At 42.4% G+C, this 15,893-nt stretch overlaps 1 pseudogene across 1 annotated transcript in view; it reads right to left on the bottom strand.

Annotated features, from left to right (window-relative positions):
* Window positions 1-1,580: 1,580 nt before the first annotated feature.
* The window catches only part of LOC311123860 (poly(ADP-ribose) glycohydrolase-like), a 97,341-nt pseudogene continuing 83,028 nt past the window's right edge, over window positions 1,581-15,893 (bottom strand). The window contains exons 7-10 of the transcript in view: window positions 8,841-8,862; window positions 8,611-8,675; window positions 3,403-3,521; window positions 1,581-1,694 (exon numbers count right to left, since the gene is read on the bottom strand). The product of the transcript in view is annotated as a poly(ADP-ribose) glycohydrolase-like (transcript). The remainder of the gene's footprint in view (window positions 1,695-3,402; window positions 3,522-8,610; window positions 8,676-8,840; window positions 8,863-15,893) is intronic.

The following is a 15,893-nucleotide window of genomic DNA, read 5'->3' on the forward strand; positions in this document are numbered from 1 at the left end:
GATTATTGTACCCCAGGTTGAAGTAGTGTACTATATAGGGAATAGGGCGCCATTTGGGATGCAGACCTGCTCTTGATTCATATGAAAATAAGACAAGTTTCTAGCTGGCAGGGAAATCAATCCTCATCCTCCCTCTAGCTAGCAGGCTGACTGAGACTGACTAGATCTTGTCGTCACTTAATGAGGTGTCATGTACAGTTTATATAAAAGGTATGACCTTATTAAACCATGAGTGAAAGGGCAAGGTGACGGTTCTGAGAGGATTCAAAACGTTAAAGCTGAGCTGGGGACTGGAACTGCCTGGGACTCGGCCTGTATATAACCTAACGTCCACCCGAATAGAACCATCAGTCATTGGAGTTGTTAAGGTTTCATTATAATCTGTACCGTTGTTTCTGTGAATATAATTAATGGACATTTTTGTAGGGGTTAATACATATATTGTTAGGGCAAATCAAGTGTGACATTTTATAGTGTAAATTAAAACAACTTTATGAAGTATGAAAAAAGCCATTTGAAAGACAGTACAATGTTATATTCAGTATTGGTGCCTAGGATCATACTACAAACTGAAGACGAAAACAATATTTGTACAAAAGAAGTTACAAAGTTGTAATTTTTTTTTTTTTTTAAGATAATCAATCACACAAAACATTTCAAAACCAGTTTCTCACTTTTCAATGTTTCAAGATGTTGAGGTATACAGTATTATCTATCTTAATACAGTCCGAGATGCAGACGCCGCAGACATACTGTTTATAGTTGAAAAAAAATCACATACAATTATTGAACATTAAGTACACTTGTTCACATTCTAAACCTGCATGTGGCACAGAAAAGAGCCTAACAATAATATAACCATGGTCAAGATATTCTGAAATATTTTAAAGAAAATAAATGATCATGGCACACACACAGTAAGCTTCTATCCAGTGCAGAAAATAGTCTGACTAGCCGAAGACTGAAGATGATTTCCCTAAGAGCAACTGGAAAAATCTAGCTTTAAATCAAAACCTCTTTTAGAGATTGCTCCAAGCTCTCTCCTCTCTAAGAACTGCTCTATTCATTATTTCCTTTTACTGGATTTCTGACAACCAATTCAATTAGTCTGGATATGTGTGGGCGTAAAAAAAGGAAACATGACAGTCTCATAAGATGGATGGCAACCTTTGCTTCACCATTAAAAATCACAATCGCACCATATCGAAGCTCCATCCATTTGTTTATTAGCTACTAGCAGCAGAATTAGAAGACTAACTTTCACTGGGGAATAGCGGACTAAAACCCTCCCTCTGCCATTCTATCGAAATTAACAGCAAACAGCGGACGATGTATCAAATGGCATTTCCTCCATTTACTTTACGTTGTAAATAGAAATGTATGAATCACAAGAAGGTAATAGATTTACATTTAAGATAAGCTATGGACCTGTGTTACTGTGGCTTTTCAGTATGGGGAGGGAGGGGTGGTGACTCATCGACCACCTGACCTTAGTGGCAGTCTGTGGGGACGGTCTGTCTGGCGTCTGTGGCGCGGGGGGTATAGGGGGTGTTTATGGTCTAGGGGGAGCCAGAGCCGACCTACTGGTAGATGAAGGAGTAGAGGCTGATGTCAGGACGGCGGGTGAGGCAGCTCTGACACACTGAGCTGTAGTACTGACCCAGGAGACCATACACAGACCCAAAAACAAGAGACTACGTCAGATACAAATGTTGGATCTTAATTTGACCAGTTTCTCACAGCAGGAAAATAATCCTGCAGCAACAGGAAATGTGAAATATTGTGTGGATTATAATTAATAGAAATTTTTGTAGGGGTTGATACATTTTCCGTAAGGGAAAATCAAGTCTGACATTTTAAAGGGGACTTTAGAAGGCTTTTTCAACCTTGAATACTCTACAAATTTGCATTTCCTGCTGTGTCGGAAATGTCCTGCAACAACAGAATGATCTGTATTTCATTCATTCACCAAAGCACCAAAGTGTCTGATCTAACGCAAGACCAGCTGAGCATCTAACAGAGGGCACACGTTTGAAAATGGTATTGTAATTTTTATTGATTGTACAGTTTATGTGATTGTACATCAAAAATACATAATACTGTAATCAATATCATAACGAGGTGTTCGACTTTGCAATGTGCAAAATCCTCCAATGCATTTCAGTTTTGTATGTAAAGAGCTATGGGAGTACAGTAGACATGGAGAGCAACAAACAAGAGACTACAATACAAGCTTTATGAATTCATTCATTCATTCATTCATCAAAGCAAAGGATCTGATCTGAGCCAGGGGAGTACAGTAGACATGGTTGAGAGGGAGATGTGTTTTTAATACGGAGTGGCTGCAGATCAGACTTTTCCCAGATCAGACTACTCCCAGCCCTTTTTTCCCCGGACTAAAGATCTGGAAGCTTCTGCTTTTGTGTGGATCCCGTTGTGGATCACGTTGTGGATCACATTCTGGATCACGTTGTGGATCACGTTGTGGATCACATTCTGGATCACGTTGTGGATCACGTTGTGGATCACATTCTGGATCACGTTGTGGATCACATTCTGGGTCACGTTGTGGATCACATTCTGGATCACGTTGTGGATCACGTTGTGGATCACATTCTGGATCACGTTGTGGATCACATTCTGCGCGTGTTTATTCTCTACTCGTAGAGAACAGGCTACTCTGTCGAATGGTGCTCGAATAATAAAGTTAGATCAAAGCTGAATCAATGTCTGGCTGAATCAATCTATTCTACATAACAGAACCGAATATAGTAGTATAGTATAACGTTACAGTAAGACAAAAACACCACCACATTTTTCTTTAATGTGGCCAGAACTCAACAGCGTGCACCACTAGGCAAAATAGACAGGTACGCTACGCTACAGTACACCATCTGCTCTAAAATACGCTCACTGTACATCATTCAAAACAACACTTTAGGCTACTTCAAAACAACACTGTATATCTCAAGAAGATCTAAATGCATATTCCCATGAAACTGATTGAGATCAAATGGTTGGTATGCAGATGCTACATGGACATTTCACCAGTAAAAAAGTGAGAAATGTGAATGGAAGGAGACCAAAACAAGTGTGTGCTTAAAGTAGAGATAAAGAAACACCTGCAGAAGCTTCAGGATAAAAATGTCTGAGAAAAGTCGTATCCGCAGCCTTTTTAATAATCTAATGCCCTTCAGTAGTACAGTATAGAGAGAGCACCATGGGAGTAGCCTATACATGGAGAGGGAGATGTGACTTACAGACACTGACATGCTTCTGTGTGAGGGTTAGGGACATGGTAGTACACATGGCAGATATAGAGAAGGACTGTGTATGTGTGTGTGTGTGTGTGTGTGTGTGTGTGTGTGTGTGTGTGTGTGTGTGTGTGTTACCGACGCTGACTTGTCTCTGTGTGAGGAAGGAGTGCATGGCGTGGAAGTCTGTCATCAGGTCGCTGTCACCTATGGTGAAGTAGGCCACGTCTCGGCCCGCCTTGGCAGCTGCCAGCATCTGGAGCAGAGCTGGGAGGGGGTGGGGGGAGATTGAGAGAAAGAGGGAGAGAAACAGAAAGAGAAAGAGAGGACGAGAGACAGAGAGAGGGGAGAGAGAGAGAGGGAGAGAGGGAGAGATGGAGAGAAACAGTCTCTACAGGACCGATGCGCTCTACAGATGCAGTACAACACAGGATGACAGGATCATAGGGTTAATGTCCTAAAGACAGCAACAACTCTCACACAACCAGATACAGCCAGCACAATTTAAACTGGCTGTGGAAGTCATTGTCTCACACCAGGGCTGAACTTGAATGTTAAAGGTATACAATGAGTGTACAAAACATTAACACCTGCTATTTCCATGACATAGACTGACCAGGTGAAAGCTATGATCCCTTATTGATGTCACTTGTTAAATCCACTTCAATCAGTGTAGATGAAGGGGAGGAGACAAGTTAAAGAAGGATTTTTAAGCCTTGAGACAATTGAGACATGGATTGTGTATGTGTGCCATTCAGAGGGTGAATGGGCAAGACAAAATAAGTGCCATTGAAGGGGGTATGGTAGTAGGTGCCAGGCGCACCGGTTTGAGTGTGTCAAGAACTGGTCCACCACCCAAAGGACATCCAGCCAACTTCACACAACTGTGGGAAGCATTGGAGTCAACATGGGCCAGCATCCCTGTGGAACGCTTTTCGACACTGTGTAGAGTCCATGTACTGATGAATTGAGGCTGTTCTGAGGGCAAAAGGGGTGCAACTCAATGTTAGGAAGGTGTTCCTAATGTTTAGTACACTCAGTGTATGATCCCGGGGATAGGTTGGTTCCACCCCCACTTCCTCAGTCCCCCACTGAGAAGCCAGCCCTAGTCACCGTGTGAGCAGGGGACACCAGGGTCTGGCCCCAGAGACTTGTGAATGTTTAATAAAGAGGCTGGAAATAAAGTCTGCTGATTAATGAAGCAACCGGGAACAGAGAGAAGCAACAGTAACAAGCTACGAACGTTGCTGAATAAACGTCTGCAACAGTGGGGGCTGAAGCTAGTTAATTTTTCTTTCACAGACTTTCCTTTCCTCCTTTTTCCTGTTGTCATCACTCTTTCAACTATTCCCACAATTCTAAGTATGGATGGAGGTATTTGAGATAGACCATGTAAATAGAGGGGCACATTGGGCTATATTAAGTGTCTGTTCTCCTCAGAGGCATGCCATTCAGAAGACAGTGTGGTAACACTGCCAGTTGACTTCATAGAGAGAGGGGCCCTCCCTGTCTGGCTCTGGACCGATGCTTGGCTAATGAACTAAATGGGATACATGCTGATATATATAGATAAGGAAAGTCCATGCTGCTGGCGCTGGTTTCTCTGGGCAGAAAATGACGATGGTGGAGAGAAGGTAGAGGATGAGGATAAAAAACACAGTGGAAGATTTTTTTTACCCAGAGTCAGATGAACTCATGGATACTATTTTTATGTCTAGCCGTTCCGGTAGACTTCCAGTCATTGAGCTAACGCTAGTTTTTTGCTGTTTGAATGAAATAATATGATATATACCCTTTGATTATTGAAGGAAATAACCCACAGATGCCTTGTAAGCTTTAGACAACTATCTCTCTCCAAAAGTTTAGCCTTAAGCATAAAGCACTAGGATCCAGTTTTAGCCAGTGTATTTATTGTTTTAAAGCACCACTTGGCACTAAGTGGTAGTGGTAGTGAAGTAAGCTGGTGGTATCCTACTCTGAGCCCCTGCCTATAGACAGTGATACAGGAACACTGATGACATACAGTGCCTTCAGAAAAGTATTCCACATTTTGTTGTGTTACAGCCTGAATTAGAAATGGATTAAATATGTTTTTCACCCATCTACACACAATACCCCATAATGACAAAGTGAAAACCTGTTTTTAGACATTTTTACAAATTTATTGAAAATGAAATACAGAAATAGCTGATTCAATACTTTGTAGAAGCACCTTTGGTGGCGATTACAGCTTTGAGTTGTCTTTGGTATGTCTGTATCAGCTTTACAAATCTGGATTTGGGGATTTTCTCCCATTCTTACTTGCAGATTTTCACAAGCTCTGTTAAGTTAGATGGGGAGCTGTGGTGAACAGCAATCTTCAAGTCTTTCAACAGATTTTCAATGGGATTCAAGTCTGGGCTTTTGCTGGGCCACTCAAGACCTTTCACATTCTTGTTCTGAAGTCATTCCAGCGTTGCTTTGGCTGTATTGCTTGGGGTCATTGTCCTGTTCTAACATAAATCTTCGCCCCCAGTCTAAGGTCATTTGCACTCTGAAGCAGGTTCTCATCAAGGATTTGCCTCTATTTGGCTCCATTCATTGTTCCCTCTATCCTTACCAGTCTCCGCCGCTAAATAACATCCCAATAACATGATGCTGCCACCACCATGTTTCACGGTAGGGATGGTGTTAGACGGGTGATGAGCTGTGCCTGGTTTTCTCCAGACATAGCGCTTTGCATTCAGGCCAAATTTAATTTTTTTGGTCTCATCAGACCACAGAATCTTTTGCCTTATGATCTCAGAGTCTTTCACGTGCCTTTTTGCAAACTCCAGGTGTGCTGTCATGCACCACCCTATGGGACTCCCGATCACGGCCGGTTGTGATACAGCCCGGGATCAAACCCGGGTCTGTAGTGATGCCTCTAGCACTGCGATGCAGTGCCTTAGACCGCTGCGCCACTCGATCCCGAGACCAGGTAGGCCGGGTGGCCAGCTCTAGGAAGAGCTCTAGGAAGAGTCTTGGTGATTCCAAACGTCTTCCATTTAAGAATAATGGAGGCCACTGTGTTCTTGGGGACCTTCAATGCTGCAGACATATTTTGGTACCCTTCCCCAGATCTGTGCCTTGACACAATCCTGTCTTGGAGCTCTACAGACAATTCCTTCGACCTCATGGCTTGGTTTCTGCTCTGACATGCACTGTCAACTGTGCGACTTTATATAGACAGATGTGTGCCTTTCCAAATCATGTCCAATCAATTGAATTTACCACAGGTGGACTCCAATCAAGTTGTAGAAATATGTCAAGGATGATCAATGGAAACAGGATGCACCTGAGCTCAATTTCGAGTCTCATAGCAAAGGGTCTGAATACTTATGAAAATAAGGTATTTCCGTTTTTTATTTTTAATACATTTGCAAAAAAATCTAAAAACCTGTTTTTGCTTTGTCATTATGGGGTATTATGTGTAGATTGATGAGGGGGGAAAAAAAACTATTTAATCCATTTTAGAATAAGTCTGTAACGTAACAAAATGTGGAAAAAGGGAAGGAGTCTTAATAATATTCCCGAATGTACTGTAAATGAGCTATTTCTGTATTTTATTTTAAATACATTTGTTAAAATTTCTGAAAACTAATTTTAACCTTTTTCTTATGGGGTATTGTGTGTAGATGGGTGAGAAAAAAATAATATTTAAACCATTTTGATTTCAGGCTGTTACACAACGAAATGTGGATTAAGTCAAGGGGTATGAATACTTTCTGAAGGCACTGTAGGTCCATAATGGATAGGTGGGCTGGGGCAGGCGATCAATTCCACTATTAATGAAAAATATTAACGTTGTCGTTTGATCAATAAGAGGTGGGCAGACAAATAGGTCTTAAGTAAATGAACGTATTCCACAGCCAAGACTAACCAGAGAAAGGCCACACTAACTGGATTGCGTCCCAAATGGCACCCTATTCCCTATTTACTGCACTATACTAAACAAAAGTAGTGCACTATATTATAGGGAATAGGGTGCCATTTGGGACTCTCCCAGGGCCCGTTGGAGCTTGGTTTTTCATTATCCTCTCTCCTTTACTCAGCAGCCCAGTCCACTTTGGACCACGTCAACACAGAGCCACAGAAGAAGAATGTTAATTCTTAAAAGTCTAAGCCGTGGGGGGTGGGGGTGGGCGGTTCTTTTTTTAATTTACACATATTTAATCCCTTTTTTGGGTAGGAACAAAACTACCTTCATACTTCCATTCATTTTTTTTAAAACGGTACTGGTTACCTTCAGACAAGTCCCTGACACTTTCACAGTGTTTGTAGCCCAAACGGTTTGGACGCTACAAACAGAAGTTGGCACATCGACACTTGTGTGGGTCGTAGAGCAAAATGGAGTACACCATCGTGAGAGTCTCCCCTTTCCATAGAGTGGTTATAGTTTGTAAGTCAAACCGTTCGGACGCTACAGACGTTTTCGTGAGAAACCGATTTTTGGGATGTCTCATGGTCTGACAAACACCGCTCCTTCTCTGTCACCTTTCACCGCAGATGCGGAAGTGCGCAGATGCGGAAGTGCGACATCTGCGGACGCGGTGGGTTGAAAAGCATCCAATGCAAAAAAAACTAACATATCTCTAGTTTAAATTGACGGATTTTGATGGGGATTTTTTTATATGTTAGATTGAATCTAGGGGTTTTTAAAGGATTCATGGATTCTTCAGAATATGTGTTTTCATGTTATACTGATAGGGGCCATTTTTGGTAGCACTTTATAATAACTACGTAATTCCACGTAATAAAGCATTGATAATGGATTAGTAAGTAGTTTATTCACCATGTATTAATCTTTAGTACACGTTTGGTAATGTTAGTAAGCTAGTTATTCACACATTTATAAACAACTTTTACAGCATGTAATAATGATTTATAAGATCATTCATAAGATGTTTAATATAGGTCCTTATAAACCATTTACTAATCATTAGTTAAGTATTTTTGCGTAGCTTCATCTAAAATGAGGGCTATTTATACTTTCTAAATACCTTACAAATGTTCTGAGTGACATTTTTACTAATCCATTATATAAATGCTTTATTACGTGGCGTTATTATAAAGTGCTAGCCAATTTTTTGAAACAGGTTTTAATTGCAAGGATTGTGATATGTGATTGTGTTATTTCACCTACTGTAGTTAAATGCACTTATTGTAAGTTGCCCTGGATAAAAGCAGTGCTTGACTTGGGCTGGATCACGGTACCAGCACCAAAAATGAGCACGGGCACATATTCAGTCCACCTCAAGAAGTGTATAAGAGTGCCTACTAAATTACTAAAATGTCAATGTACCACCAGTCATTTTGAGTGCTGCCCAAAGCTTACCTTTAAGCCTGGCATCTACCCCAAACACCCCACAGCAAATTAAATGATGGATATAAGCAGGCGCTCTGGACATCAATTTTCACATGGGAAATGAGGTGAGTAGAGTCAGAATAAATGTTGAGTACCCCTCCTCCCCAGCTGCATCCCAAATGGCACCCTATTCCCATGGGCCCTGGTCAAAAGTAGTGCACGACATAGGGAATAGGGTGCCATTTGGGATGCATCCGGACCCGTCTGTCCAGTGGTCCATTCCTGGGGTTTAAAAGGGCAGATGTGACACTTAGCTAAACAACCCTCTAAACAAGAGTGATCTCCATGTTCGGGTGTTCCACCTCCTGTCAGAACTGTCAAATATATTTCCGTTGCTTTCTGAAGTGAGACTTGACAACGTCAACTTAACGTCTTGATTTCGCATTGTCCATTTCTATCAGAGAGTGAGTACTAGGAGAGGAACTGGATACCTGAAGAATTCTGATGCAATTACCCTCCACTTGATTAGGATCAAATAAGGTGTATAGTTATAGTAGTAGCAGTAGGGGTCAGAGTGTAGCAGTAATAGTAGCAGTAGAATGTAGTAGTAATAGTAGTAGTAGTAGAATGTAGTAGTAATAGTAATAGTAGTAGAATGTAGTAGTAATAGTAGTAGTAGTAGAATGTAGTAGTAATGGTAGTAGAATGTAGTAATAATAGTAGTAGAATGTAGTAGTAATAGTAGTAGTAGTAAAATGTAGTAGTAATAGTGGTAGAATGTTGTAGTAACAGCAGTATAATGTTATAGTAATAGTAGTAGTAGTAGAATGTAGTAGTAATAGTAGTTGAATGTTGTAGTAATAATAGTATAATGTTATAGTAATAGTAGTAGTAGTATAATGTAGTAGTAATAGTAGTAGAATGTAGTAGTAATAGTAGTAGTAGTAGTAGTATAATGTAGTAGTAATAGTAGTAGAATGTAGTAGTAGTAGTAGTAGTAGTAGTAGAATGTAGTAGGAGTAGTAGTAGTAGTAGTAGTAGTAGTAGTAGTAGTAGTAGTAGTAATAGTAGTAGTAGTAGGAATAGGAGTAATAGTAGTAGAATGTAGTACTAGTAGTAGTAGTAGTAGTAGTAGTAGTAGTAGTAGTAGTAGCAGCAGTAGAAGTAGTAGTAGTAGCAGTAGAATGTAGTAGTTATATTAGTAGGAATAGTAGTAGAATGAAGTTGTAGTAGTAGTAGTAGTAGTAATAGTAGTAGAATGTAGTAGTAGTAGTAGCAGCAGCAGTAGAATGTAGTAGTAATAGTAGTAGTAGTAGTAGAATGTAGTAGTAATAGTAGTAGAATGTAGTAGTAGTAGTAGCAGTAGCAGTAGCAGTAGCAGTAGTGGTAGTAGTAGTAGTAGTAGTAGTAGTAGTAGTAGAATGTAGTAGTAGTAGTAGTAGTAGTAGTAGTGGTAGTAGAATGTAGTAGTAATAGCAGTAGTAGTAGAATGTTGTAGTAACAGTAATATAATGTGGTAGTAATAGTAGTAGAATGTTGCAGTAATAATAGTAGAACGTTATAGTAATAGTAGTAGTAGTATAATGTAGTAGTAATAGAGGTATAATGTAGTAGTAATAGTAGTAGAATGTAGTAGTAATAGTAGTAGTAGTAGTAGTAGTAGAATGTAGTAGTAGTAGTAGTATCATTTACATTTTACATTTTAGTCATTTAGCAGACGCTCTTATCCAGAGCGACTTACAGGAGCAATTAGGGTTAAGTGCCTTGCTCAAGGGCACATTTACGTCATTTAGCAGACGCTCTTATCCAGAGCGACTCACAAATTGGTGCATTCACCCTATAGCCAGTGGGATAACCACTTTACAATTTTTTTTTTGGGGGGGGGGGGGGTAGATGGATTACTTTATCCTATCCCAGGTATTCCTTAAAGAGGTGGGGTTTCAAATGTCTCCGGAAGGTGGTGAGTGACTCCGCTGTCCTGGCGTCGTGAGGGAGCTTGTTCCACCATTGGGGTGCCAGAGCAGCGAACAGTTTTGACTGGGCTGAGCGGGAACTATGCTTCCGCAGAGGAAGGGGAGCCAGCAGGCCAGAGGTGGATGAACGCAATGCCCTCGTTTGGGTGTAGGGACTGATCAGAGCCCGAAGGTACAGAGGTGCCGTTCCCCTCACTGCTCCATAGGCAAGCACCATGGTCTTGTAACGGATGCGAGCTTCAACTGGAAGCCAGTGGAGTGTGCGGAGGAGGGGGGTGACGTGAGAGAACTTGGGAAGGTTGAACACCAGACGGGCTGCGGCGTTCTGGATGAGTTGTAGGGGTTTAATGGCACAGGCAGGGAGGCCAGCCAACAGCGAGTTGCAGTAATCCAGACGGGAGATGACAAGTGCCTGGATTAGGACCTGTGCCGCTTCCTGTGTAAGGCAGGGTCGTACTCTCCGAATGTTGTAGAGCATGAACCTGCAGGAGCGGGTCACCGCCTTGATGTTAGCGGAGAACGACAGGGTGTTGTCCAGGGTCACGCCAAGGCTCTTCGCACTCTGGGAGTAGGACACAACGGAGTTGTCAACCGTGATGGCGAGATCATGGAACGGGCAGTCCTTCCCCGGGAGGAAGAGCAGCTCCGTCTTGCCAGGGTTCAGCTTGAGGTGGTGATCCGTCATCCATACTGATATGTCTGCCAGACATGCAGAGATGCGATTCGCCACCTGGTTATCAGAAGGGGGAAAGGAGAAGATTAGTTGTGTATCGTCAGCGTAGCAATGATAGGAGAGGCCATGTGAGGATATGACAGAGCCAAGTGACTTGGTGTATAGGGAGAAAAGGAGAGGGCCTAGAACTGAGCCCTGGGGGACACCAGTGGTGAGAGCACGTGGTGCGGAGACAGCTTCTCGCCACGCCACTTGGTAGGAGCGACCGGTCAGGTAGGACGCAATCCAGGAGTGAGCCGCGCCGGAGATGCCCAGCTCGGAGAGGGTGGAGAGGAGGATCTGATGGTTCACAGTATCAAAGGCAGCAGACAGGTCTAGAAGGACAAGAGCAGAGGAGAGAGAGTTAGCTTTAGCAGTGCGGAGAGCCTCCGTGACACAGAGAAGAGCAGTCTCAGTTGAATGACCAGTCCTGAAACCTGACTGGTTTGGATCAAGAAGGTCATTCTGAGAGAGATAGCAAGAGAGTTGGCTAAAGACGGCACGCTCAATAGTTTTGGAAAGAAAAGAAAGAAGGGATACTGGTCTGTAGTTGTTGACATCAGTGGGATCGAGTGTTGGTTTTTTGAGAAGGGGAGCAACTCTCGCTCTCTTGAAGACGGAAGGGACATGGCCAGCGGTCAAGGATGAGTTGATCAGCGAGGTGAGGTAGGGGAGAAGGTCACCGGAGATGGTCTGGAGAAGAGAGGAGGGGATGGGGTCAAGCGGGCAGGTTGTTGGGCGGCCTGCAGTCACAAGTCGCAGGATTTTATCTGGAGAGAGAGGGGAGAAAGAAGTCAAAGCATAGGGTAGGGCAGTGTGAGTAGGACCAGCAGTGTCATTAGACTTAACAAACGAGGATCGGATGTCGTCAACCTTCTTTTCAAAGTGGTTGACGAAGTCATACACAGAGAGAGAGGAGGGGGGGGGGGAGGGGGGGAGGATTCAGGAGGGAGGAAAATGTGGCAAAGAGCTTCCTAGGGTTAGAGGCAGATGCTTGGAATTTAGAGTGGTAGAAAGTGGCCTTAGCAGCAGAAACAGATGAAGAAAATGTAGAGAGGAGGGAGTGAAAAGATGCCAGGTCGGCAGGGAGTTTAGTTTTCTTCCATTTCCGCTCCGCTGCCCGGAGCTCTGTTCTGTGAGCTCGCAATGAGTCATCAAGCCACGGAGCTGGAGGGGAGGACCGAGCCGGCCGGGAGGATAGGGGACACAGAGAGTCAAAGGATGCAGAAAGGGAGGAGAGGAGGGTTGAGGAGGCAGAATCAGGAGATTGGAGGGAGAAGGATTGAGCAGAGGGAAGAGATGATAGGATGGAAGAGGAGAGAGTAGTGGGAGAGAGAGAGCGAAGGTTGCGGCGGCGCATTACCATCTGTGTAGGGGCAGAGTGAGTAGTGTTGGAGGAGAGCGAGAGAGAAAAGGAAACAAAGTAGTGGTCGGAGACATGGAGGGGAGTTGCAGTGAGATTAGTAGAAGAGCAGCATCTAGTAAAGATGAGGTCAAGCGTATTGCCTGCCTTGTGAGTAGGGGGGGACGGTGAGAGGGTGAGGTCAAAAGAGGAGAGGAGTGGAAAGAAGGAGGCAGAGAGAAATGAGTCAAATGTGGACATAGGGAGGTTGAAATCCCCCAAAACTGTGAGGGGTGAGCCATCCTCAGGAAAGGAACTTATCAAGGCGTCAAGCTCATTGATGAACTCTCCAAGGGAACCTGGAGGGCGATAGATGACAAGGATATTAAGCTTAAATGGGCTAGTGACTGTGACAGCATGGAATTCAAATGAGGAGATAGACAGGTGGGTTAGGGGAAAAATTTAGAATGTCCACTTGGGAGAGATGAGGATTCCTGTGCCACCACCCCTCTGACCAGATGCTCTCGGGGTATGCGAGAACACATGGTCAGACGAGGAGAGAGCAGTAGGAGTAGCAGTGTTTTCAGTGGTAATCCATGTTTCCGTCAGCGCCAGGAAGTCGAGGGACTGGAGGTTAGCATAGGCTGGGATGAAGTCAGCTTTGTTGGCAGCAGAACGGCAGTTCCAGAGGCTGCCTGAGACCTGGAACTCCAGGTGTGGGGTGCGTGCAGGGACCACCAGGTTAGAGAGGCAGCAGCCACGCGGTGTGAGGCGTTTGTGTAGCCTGTGCAGAGAGGAGAGAACAGGGATAGGCAGAGGCATAGTTGACAGGCTGTAGCAAATGGCTACAATAATGCAGAGGAGATCGGAATGAAATGAACTAAACATCTGGAAGAAGAGAGAGCAGGGCCTCCCTCACCAAAACTTCCACCTCAGAAACTATAATTGTTTCACTGAACCACCCGAACAAAAACTCTCCCAACTTCCACCTTTAGAATCAGAATTGTTGTGAACCACAGCGGTTCAATGTTTAAAGGAGTAGACTCAACCCACTTTATTCAGCTAGCTAACTATGACACCATAGCTAACTAGCATGCTAGCATCCAATAACACACAGTTTAGCACCAACACTTGGTCACAACAAACCACCAATAGTGTGTTAACACACTAAGCAGATCATTCGTGTCCGTGTCTAGTTCCTTTCATAACGCAGCAATAATTAAACGTTGGCTAGCTTAGCACAAATATATTGTATTTAGCTGCCACAGTACAGCACACAATGGCTACTGTGTTGACTCTGTTCGAAAAACGGCTAGCTAGCTAGCTTCGTGCTACACCGAAGACAATGCCAACCTACAGTAACTACCCACAACAGCCCACGATGCCTAACTATGACACCATAGCTAACTAGCATGCTAGCATCCAATAACACACAGTTTAGCACCAATACTTGGTTACAACAGACTACCAATAGTGTGTTAACACACTAAACAGATCATTCGTGTCCGTGTCTAGTTCCTTTCATAACGCAGCAATAATTAAACGTTGGCTAGCTAGCATAAGTATATTGTATTTAGCTACTACAGTACAGTTAGCTGGTCGTGTTGGCTAGCTAGCAATGGCCACTGTGTTGACTTTGTTTGAAGAACGGCTAGCTAGCTAGCTTCGTGCTAGACCCGGCACCGCCAAAAAACAATGCTAACCTACAGTAACTACCCACAACAGCCCACGATGCCTAACTATGACGCCATAGCTAACTAGCATGCTAGCATCCAATAACACACAGTTTAGCACCAATACTTGGTTACAACAAACTACCAATAGTGTGTTAACACACTAAACAGATAATTCGTGTCCGTGTCTAGTTCCTTTCATAACGCAGCAAAAATTAAACGTTGGCTAGCTAGCACATTAACATTGGAAACAACTCTCCACCGTTGTTAAACGTTACCAGTAGCTACCCGCTAGCTAGCTAGCCTCGTGCTTTCTCCGGGCTCCGCCGTAAACAATACTTACCTACAATAATTACCTACGGAAACCTACAATAACTACCTAAATAAACTACCTACAATACCTAACTACAACTACCTACCTACGATCAAATGCATGGTTTAAGCTTTACTCAACACCATATAAGAAGCCAAGCTTACCTCAAGCTTACCTCCTGCTAGAGAAAACACAACCTCTCCCGACCACAGCGTTCCACATACTAGTAGTAGTGGTAATAGTAGTAGTAGTAGTAGTAGTAGTAGAATGTAGTAGTATTCGTAGTAGTAGTAGTAATAGTAGTAGTAGTAGTAGAATGTAGTAGTAATAGTAGCAGTAGTAGAATGTAGTAATAGTACTAGAATGTAGTAGTAATACTAGTAGTGGAGTGTAGTAGTAATAGTAGCAGTAGTAAAATGTAGTAATGGTAACACTAGCAGAATGTAGTAATAGTAGTAGCAGTAATAGTAGAATGTAGTAGTAGTAGTAGTAGTATTAATAATAATAAATAATAATTGGTCATTTAGCAGACGCTCTTATCCATATTAATAGTAATATAATGTAGTAGTAGTAGTAGTAGTAGTAGTAGTAGTAGTAGTAGTAGTAGTAGTAATAGCAGTAGTTGTAGCAGTAGGATGTAGTGGTAATTTTAGAAGTAATAGTAGTAGAATGTAGTAGTAGTAGTAGCAGCAGTAGAATGTAGTAGTAATAGTAGTAGTAACATAATGTAGTAGTAGTAGTAGTAGTAGCAGTAGAATGTAGTAGTAGTAGTAGTAATAGTAGTAGTAGTAGTAGTGGTAGTAGAATGTTGTAGTAATAGTAGTAGTAGTAGAATGTAGTAGTAATAGTAGTAGAATGTAGTAGAATGTAGTAGTAGTAGTAGTAGTAGTGGTAGTAGTAGTAGTAGTTGTAGAATGTAGTAGTATTCATAGTAGTAGTTGTAGTAGTAGGATGTAGTAGTCATTTTATAAGTTATAGTAGTATAATGTAGTAGTAGTAGTAGCAACAGTAGAATGTAGTAGTAATAGTAGTAGTAACATAATGTAGTAGTAGTAGTAGTAGTAGCAGTAGAATGTAGTAGTAGTAGTAGTAGTAATAGTAGTAGTAGTAGTAGTGGTAGTAGAATGTAGTAGTAATAGTAGTAGTAGTAGAATGTTGTAGTAATAGTAATAGAATGTGGTAGTAATAGTAGTACTAGTAGAATGTAGTAGTAATAGTAGTAGAATGGTGTGGTAATAGTAGTAGTAGTAGTAGTAGAATGTAGTAGAATGTAGTAGTAGTAGTAGTGGTAGTAGTAGTA

This window comes from Coregonus lavaretus (assembly GCF_964263955.1).
Source record: "Coregonus lavaretus genome assembly, chromosome: 1".
NCBI classification, from domain to species: domain Eukaryota; kingdom Metazoa; phylum Chordata; class Actinopteri; order Salmoniformes; family Salmonidae; genus Coregonus; species Coregonus lavaretus.